The sequence below is a fragment of the Zonotrichia albicollis genome, chromosome 3 (genome assembly GCF_047830755.1).
Source record: "Zonotrichia albicollis isolate bZonAlb1 chromosome 3, bZonAlb1.hap1, whole genome shotgun sequence".
NCBI lineage: Eukaryota > Metazoa > Chordata > Aves > Passeriformes > Passerellidae > Zonotrichia > Zonotrichia albicollis.
In genome coordinates, this window is record NC_133821.1 from 87,699,767 (window position 1) to 87,709,014 (window position 9,248).

The window sequence follows — 9,248 nt, forward strand, 5'->3', positions numbered from 1 at the left end:
CTTGTCTTCCATTGTAAGCATCAAATATTTTTTCTGTGATTACTCAGTTGTTATTAATTGTTTATGTAATTGCAATTGTAAATGGAATGCTTCACTGATTCAGTAATTAGGGAGCTTGATTTTGAAATAATTTATTAGGTCTTAATTTATGTGCTGTGAAATCTGTTAGATCATTTGCTAGTCAGTATGTTGTCTAGAATAAAGGCATTTCTACAAAGGGATTTTAGGGTGAGGGTCACCAGTATAATCAGAAACATACTCAGTCTGGCCTCCAGCTAAAGATTATATGCTTTTAAGTGTATTTCTGTTTTGCAAAATGGCCTTTTGAAGACTTAGCCACTTCAACAAAATTCCTTTTTTCTATATAAAAAGAGAAAAAGCAATTATTTTGCACTGTTGTTTGACTTCCCACCACCAGCAGCACCCTGTCCCCTAGATAGATGACCCAGCTGATCAAGTGTGAGAAGTACATAGTTCTCTGCACTGACCTGCCTGAACCTCTGGAATGAAATCTTCAAAGTTAGAAGCAAAAGTTGGCATGAAGACTAAGCAGGGATTTGATTAAAGATTTGGAGTTACCCACACAATAAATTGAAGCAAACTGATTTTTGTCATGTACAAAGGCACACTTATGTTTTCCACAATGCATGGAAGGAAGTGACTGACATCAGTTGGCTTTCAATGTTAATTTGTTGTATTCATCCATACTCTTATTATAATAGAGGATTTGTCAGTATGTTCACTATAAAGAAGAAACCCAAAAAACCAGCCAGAACTGGGGCTGGGCCTTTTTTATTGTCAAGCTCAGCTGTTACAAATGATATTTGACTGAAGCCTCAGAGCTTGTCTGCTTGTTCATGACACTCTGAAATGGAAACCTTACACTTTGAATGTCTTTAGTAATGTACATGTAGAGGGGTTTAAGGAAAAACATGAGGCTGCTGAATATATTGCTTTGGGCAGGATTTATCTGACAAAATATATATGTCTATTGGTCAATATATACATTTGCAGCTGTCTATATTGTAGACTTCTGTAGATGTCCATAGTAGATGTCAGTATTTCAATTAATCACAGACTCTACATAATCAAAGAAGAGAAGTGTGATTCAATTTAATCCAAAGACAGCAACTATAAAGTCAGATGTCAGAGGCACACCCAAGAGTACCTGTAAGAAGGGAATTAAAGGTGACTGAACTGCAGTAATATAAAGTGAAGTGAAATGAATTTCACAGGAATGACCTGTAGTTTAATGCTTTGAAGTGCCTTCTTTTATCCAAGGGATTACCTCTTTGGATTTTTTTCCTCCATTGTCAATGACATTTCATAGTCAAATAACATGTTTTCAAGTAATCTCACATATAAATATTTTGTCTCTGGACAAAGATGTAAACTACCATAGTTGTATCTATGACCATGGTCTAGAAATGTGCAATATTCAAGTTCATTGTCACAAGTGAAAATAAATTTAAAATACAAAGCAGGCAAAAGCCTTTCACTCCTTTTTTATTTTTCTTTCCAAACCCAACTCTTCATATAGTTACAGTCATGACCTATTCAACCTTCCTTACTCTATAGTGTGTATTCAGTAGAAACTCCTAATTAACAACTCTCTGTGAATATCAATGGTTCAACAAACAGAAGTGATATCAATTTTTTTTTCTCTCAGAAGTTTTTTTTCTGGAGCCTGGAGAAAGCTAAAAATAAGTGGAGTGGGTTACTAGAAAAGGAAGAAAATGCACATTGGAAATAGAGCAGGGTAAAACACAGAGGGAGAAACACATCTAGTAAATATATGAATAATAATTTTAAATGGGAAACAGAGAATATGGAAGCACATTTAACTGAATTTTATTTGTGCAATCATTTAAAATTTCCCTCAGATGCAATTCATTCATTGGATATATTAATAGGATCTGCTGAAACCACTGGGATAATAATGAAGGGCAGATTTTCTCTCTTAAACTAAATGAAATGGTTTTAGTGTCAGCACAATCTGCAATCAGTGAACTTTTCTTATCTGGGAGCTTTAAGATTAGTTCCTAAAAAGACCTCTGAGAAGGCAGGCACAGGACAGACATTAATAAGTAAAAAGACAACTCTTCTTCATTTAGTCAGAAACTTGCTTTATCAGAATAACTGAAGCAAACCAGAAAAAAATATGTATTGAGAAGCAGTTGTCAGAAATTTCCTTTAGGAGCATGTGATTCACAGCTGAATTTTATTCCATAATTTTATAAATAATTCCTTAAAGATTCATCCCTTGTTCTTCTGTCAATACATTTCATTTAATGTTACCTTCTTTAAGAACATCTAAGCAAAGTTACCTGCACAATATCAAAAGCCAAAGTGACAGTATGGACTTTCTCAGGACCAACAAAATGCTTGTCAGGAGACAAAAATCATGATTATTTCACTCACATGCTTGCTTTTATTCCCTACTTGGCTTGCTGCTACATTACCTGGATTCCCAGGGGTTTTCTAACTCTCAGCCAATAATCCTCACCAAGGAGGAGGAGGGAGGGAGTGTTACATTTCTGTGAGAATCTTTGCAGTTTGTTGCCACCGAGTGAATTGGAACAATTTGGCTTTGAGGAAGTGATTTATATACACACATCCATCACATATAACCTGCTCTGCTCTGTTAACTCTCTGTTTGATCTCTGGAGGGTTCAGTAGATTAGGGAGGGTCTTCACACAGAGGTTTCATTAACAACCAATCGCTTAACCTGGCATGACTCCTGTTTGTGCATTTGGATGCTTTAAAGTGGGAAGAATAGGGGGAAAAATTGTTAATGGGGATCATTATTTACCAGTCCAGGAAACACCAATCATGCTTTTAGAGAGAATATGCCTCCCATTTCCTCGATTTTATGTTTTAGACATTGTAGAAAACAGAATTGAGGTTTACAATTTGAGCCATTCAAAAATGGTGATCACAGCATGTGAATTCTGGCGCACAAAGTATATCAGTAACCAGAGAACATGAACTTAATTAAATTCATTATTTAATTACATATCCAGCCATAAGCTGGAAACCTGAACATTACAATCCAATTTAATGAGACAGTAAATGCAGGCCAAGCAGTCACACTTTTAAAATATTCCAGATTAATGGGTCTCTGGTTACTGTCACCTGTTTGTCTGTTCAGGGTGGGGGGAGGCATTTGATCAAGTCAAAGAGTTGACATTATTAAACAAAGTTAACGTTTATTATAAAACAAAATTAAAGAACAAAGTTAGAATCATAGAACAATATGACTACTCTTGTTACTGGTGCGGAATTTTGAGATATTAGCATCATGCAGTTTTGGAAAACATCATCCAGAGCTCAGCAGGGAGTTCCCATGCAAGCACAGTGCACTGTGTCTCTGCACTCTCTTACAAAAAAGGGATATTCTGTTAATGAAGGATTAAATGTAGTAGTTTATGATATCTTTATAAACCAAATTACTGGTTTTAAACCAGCAAAGTGCTCACAATACTTTTAGAGTTAACAAACTAGTGAAAGCATGTGAAAATTAACAATTTCTTGTTGAACTCAAGAACATGGAAGAAAATAGATATTAGTAATTTTTTGGAAATACGTGGAGAAAGTTGGCTGAGCTGTCAGGGTTTATTAGTGGCAACTATGGCAGCAAGACAAAAATTTGGCAATGATTATTAATATTTATTTCAATCACAAAATATAAAGGACAGTGTTCCATTCTGTCCTAATATTTAAATGCTTAAATATTATCTGCTATAAATGAATAACAGTGGTCCAATATATCCTAAATTCTGCCTATCCCATGCTCTCAAATCCCTCCCACCGCAGATATCCAGAAAAACAGATGTGCTCTGTAACATGCCCTGATATTTAAATGATAACAGACTATTGAGTACAAAGCTTTGGAAATTTATTCTCTTTCATATTAAAGTTACAATTCAAGCCTCAGTGGCATTTGCAAATGTGGTGATAACACATAAGAAAGAGAGAGAGAGACTGGATTTAGTACTTCATCGACAAAAAGCAGCAACCTTAAATGTATAAAGAATTTTATTGGTGGTCTGATGCTTTTCCTGTAGAATTGTTTCCTGTGTTTCCTTTACCTTTCATTACCTTTCCTTTTAAGCCTTCCCTTTAAGCCTTTAAGTCCCCTGTTCAGTTTCCCAAAATGAGCAGTCTCTTTCCCATGATTGTACGGGTATGATCACAGCTATATTCTTCTATATTAAACTTATCAAACTAAAGATTCTCTAAATCTAATGGAAAACAGAAAATTTTGTATCCATCACAATGTTTTTGTTAGCATTAAAAATCACATCCTTGGATATATGTTTATTATCTATATGCAGATATTCATGCCCAGATATAACACTATATATCCTTATCTTCTTTATATAATTTTGAATTTTCCTCTGTTTTCTATAGCGATGACTTCTACAATGCCAGCAGCAACATTTAGAACCCCTCTTCACCTTTAACACCTCAACATTCCACCACTGTTCCTCTGATTTTTATCTGTCTCACATGTCTGTTGTCCTGTATTATAGTTAAATCAAAGCTTGTGTGGCCAGGGCTGCCTGTACCAGCCCACTACCTGGGACAAGAAGCTTTATCTGTTAGTTCCACACAGAATGACAAGCTGCAAGTTCATTTCATTTTTGGTGAAAGTAATTTTACTCCTGGGTTAGAAGACATGGAAAGAAAAAGGTTGTGATCTATGATTTTTGTATTTAATTTATATGTCTTTTACATATTTGTGGGAGATAGAATAGCATGCAAGCTGTGGGGGATTAAAATCTTAAAAAGTGGTTTTAACAGTTTTGTAAAAGGACTATATATATTCCCATATAGGGTCTTTCCCTGGTAATATGCTTTGAGCTCATGAAAATCACTGAATACAGTATTTGTCTATTTGTTTGTTTGCTGTACTGAAAGAAAGCTTTCCATGATGATTAACATGAACAGAAGCCTTTAGAGATTTATTGCCAGAATAAGGAATGTCTCCTCTGATCTCTCCTGTAACAAATTTTAGATCTAGCCCCTCAGGAAACTGAAAGTACATAGTAATGAAATATTGGAGATTATTTTCAGTATGAAGTTACCAAAACCAGATATTGATTTCACATTTTCTGGTCATGCATTTCTGGTTAAACATGAACCTTTTATTACCAGTTTTATCCTGACATTTCATAGTGGCTTACACAAGGATTACCATCAGATGTTGAGCATTAGGATGCATTGGCTTCTTAGGTTTACCTTTAACTGAATGTGCCTCCAGTCTCAACAAAAAAGGACTGGGTGAAATACTGAAAAGAAGCTGTTAATCCAGCTGGGCAGATGTACCCAGCAGAGAGAGAAATGTTCTGCCACAAAGAGATAAAGGATGCACATAATCTTCTGTCTGCAGCTAGGTACACTCACCATGGACTTTTGCTTTAGAAATTAAGATACAGACAGCATCCATTTTCTATAAAAGATGGTTTAAGATTTTCCTTTTGTTGTTTGCCAAATGGACACCCACCTTCACCTACAGCCAGCTCACACCGTGTTGAATCAGGGATTGATGCAGAGATGGAAACAATCAAGGGGAGCTGCAAGCACCAGCCCATTTCAAAAGCATTCCTTTTCCAGGCCATCAGCTGCAGCAGCAGCACAGGAAGCCTTCCCTGATTTTACCACTACTGAGCAGCAATTTGATGGTGTTTATGCATGGCAGGACCCCACCAGGAGGAGACCCACAGCTCTGAAGCACCAGAAGTGGTGTTCAGAGGAAGGGTACAATTGACAATGGAGCTGTTCACGGCACCAGAGCTGCAAGCCCATCAAGCATCCTCTCTATCACATTTATTGCTCTTTATTCAGCTTTAAAGAGGCTTTTTTATCCTGCACAATTTAACTGATATATGTACTTTCCTGCTATTTTTCTTGTTCAGCAAATGAACATCAGGTTTGACAGACATCAGTGGGTCTAAGGGTTCATGGGTTACATTTATCTTAAAACAATGCTACAAGGCTTATCCCATGCTTCAGCACAGGCTGTCAAACATGTTTGTCCTCCCCATTACACTAACTAAAGCTGTTGTGTCACTGGGCTCTTCATGTCCCCTTTTCAGCTCTGCTAAAGGTCCCTTATCTTGTACTTTCATGGCATAATATCTGATGCTGAAACCACACAGAGAGAGAAGTCTTATGTGTGGCCCCCAGGTGAGCCTGTAACACCATAAATATAATGTTTCCCTCAAATCTCACCCTCTTTCACTTGTATCCTCTGACAATGCAGCCCTAGTCCTGGATTTTGCAGTGAGTGCCATAGCAAATAGACATCAAACACAGGAACAGGATTTTGCTTGATCCTATGAGAAAGCAAGGTGGGGAACCTGAAAATCATTGTTAAAAGACTAAGATCTGCAAAAAAGTCTCAATAGCACTAGTGAAAATACGGAAGAATTTCCCAAGGACTTCCAAAACGCATTAATGAAGAAAGTTTCCCCTGCATGTTCAGTTGATGATGATGTCAAAAATATTTTCCATTTTAATAGTGACTCAGAAAGGTACTAAAAAGCAGCTCCTAAATGTAGAGTTTGGAGTGTCCAAATAACTTTCTGTAAAGGTTTCAGGGACAGGTTGTGAAGAAACCCTTTGGACCACTCATGGTTATTTTCAGTACATCATGAAAAAACAGAGAAATTGAGGATATTTTAAAAGAGCAAATAAGACAATTGGATAATTATAGGCCTGTCACACTGACATTGATCCTAAGCAAAAGAGCTGGCTGAAGCAGGACTTGATTAATAAATTAAAGGAGGAAAATGTAATTAATGTCAATCAACGTGGGATTACATCAAGCTAAACTGGTAGGTTTTATGATGAAATTACAAGTTTAATTAAAAATAGACTCACAGAGAAATCATATATTTAGATCTCTTTATTGATTTGGCACTGCCTTGTCCATCTATTCATTTATTAAATAAAAAACTATGGTGACAAAAATGTAGCATTGTTCATATCAGCAAAATTATGTGACTGACAGGTCTCCATACACACTGCAATCCATCACTGAAAATGTAGGGGGTTTTGGATCCCCACAAGTTATTTGTATCAAAATCTAGGAAAAAAAAAAACAACTCAGAGTGGTACAAGCCACCTCATAACCCAATCATAAACAAGTGCTTTGATCCTAAATATGGCCACATATATAGTATTACCTGTGAGAATAATCACTCCTCTAGGTTGTAACCTCAAACAGTCTCTGGAAGAAAAAAGAAAGGGGAAGAACTGGAGACAGAAGTATCAAGTTTTCAGCATGATTCCCTACTTTAAAGGATTGATACCATTACTGGGCACAGAAGGAAGGGAGCTTGCATTAACTCTGTGCTTGGAAGTTCTGCTGGAGCACCCCTGGTGCTGATACACAGACAAAGAACAACCCTGGAGACTTAGAGTTTGAGTAGAAGTCACAGGAATGATGTGAGGATTAGAAAACTTCTTTGTGAGGTGCTTGGGCACTCAGTAAAATAAGTTTTGTCAAAGAAACAAAGACTGACTGTACCATATTCCTTAGGTACTTATTTAAGGACAAAATTTAATTATAGACAGCTTTTCAGTCCAGATAAAAATGAAGTTTCCATTTCTATGATCTTAGGTAGAAAGGTTAGACCAGCAATTAGATAAAACTCAAAAAATAACTTAGAATAACTTACTCTTAATGGATTCTTTCCTTTCCTCTCTGGCCTATTCCTTAGACCAATGAACCTTTAACTCTACTCTGCACAGTTGTGCTGGGAGGTGAACATATTCTCTCCCAAAAGCAGATTAAAGCTGATTGGGTGCTGTAATCTCTAGTGACATGGAAGAAAAGGATTTTAAAGCTCAAAGGCAGAGAGAATGTGCTTTTCATTCCTCTGTACCTTGGGTAATGCTCTAACCACCCATCTACAGGGCAAAAGCCATCACTGGTGATGATACCACTTTTTTGATGAGAAAGGAAAGAATGTTGCTACATTTAATGTAGAACACAGTTATCCAAGAACGCCCCCATCAACCATGTTCTAAAAGTATTTGCAGGCAATTTAGACAAAGCAGAAATATTTAGCTCGTGGTCCTTGAATATGCACTGAACACACCCCAGCTTCTCTCCTGTCTTATTGATCCACTTTTGATTACTTTATGAAGGAAGGCTTAAGGCTCCTGAAAACTGTGCAATTCAGGAAGGAAACCATTTGCAGAACTGAGACAACTTTGGACTTGGAATCTGAAAAATAATTTTTAGGACATCAGGAATTTAATTTCAAAATGAAGATGGACTTCACTGCTGTTCTAGGTCTTGTTCAGAATCCCTTATGTTCCATCATGGGTGCAATTTTTACCTTTTAATCAATTAATAAATGCACTTGGAAGAAAAAAACTTAATAGAATAAACCCATGTGTCTTTTCACATAGATATGAACATGTTCTCTGATCATCATGATTTTCAAAACAAAAGGAGCATACAAGAATATAAATGTGCATTTATACAATAATCTATAATTTTGCACAATTACATAAATATACTCATATCCAGTAGGTAACTTCCTGTAAATCTGAAAATGAAAATTTTAAATCTACATTTTCACTTTTCTCCTTTAACAAAATTGAACTTCACAAATAGAAATTTATATATAGTTCTTCCTACATCAGTGCAAGTTTAGACAGAGTAGACAATCCAGTAGCACTCAGCAGGGGTCTTGAAAATCCTGAAGAATATCATTTAGACCAGAATCTCCTACCTGAGCTTCACAATTCTTTGCTTTTACATTTTAGGTAGACCCTTAGCTTTATTTAAATGGGGTTTTTTTGATTGCATCTCTAAAATATTGAAGTTTAATATATACAGCATCATTATCTTACATTGTGAAAAGCACAAGAGCATAGGAAAGTAATAGCTTTCTTGACACACAAGAGGATTAATTTGTATGAATTGAATTTTTTCTGTGGTCTATGAACTCACATTTCATGGAGAGGCCAAATTTATAGGTGGCAAAAATCCTCATCCAGTTAAAACTTCATAGAAGCTTAACATAGAAACATGAGAGATGTGTGCTCCTAGAATTACCTTTGCAAATTAAATTTCCAGATGGAGCTCATTTGAGAGTATACTTGCAGGAGTGATTATTTTTTAAATAATGCTACAGTTTTATTTAGTACATGGGTTTGGTATATTCTCTCTTGCTTCAGAAAGCTATTGTCAAAATTGTTTAGACACATAGGAAGCAATGTAAGC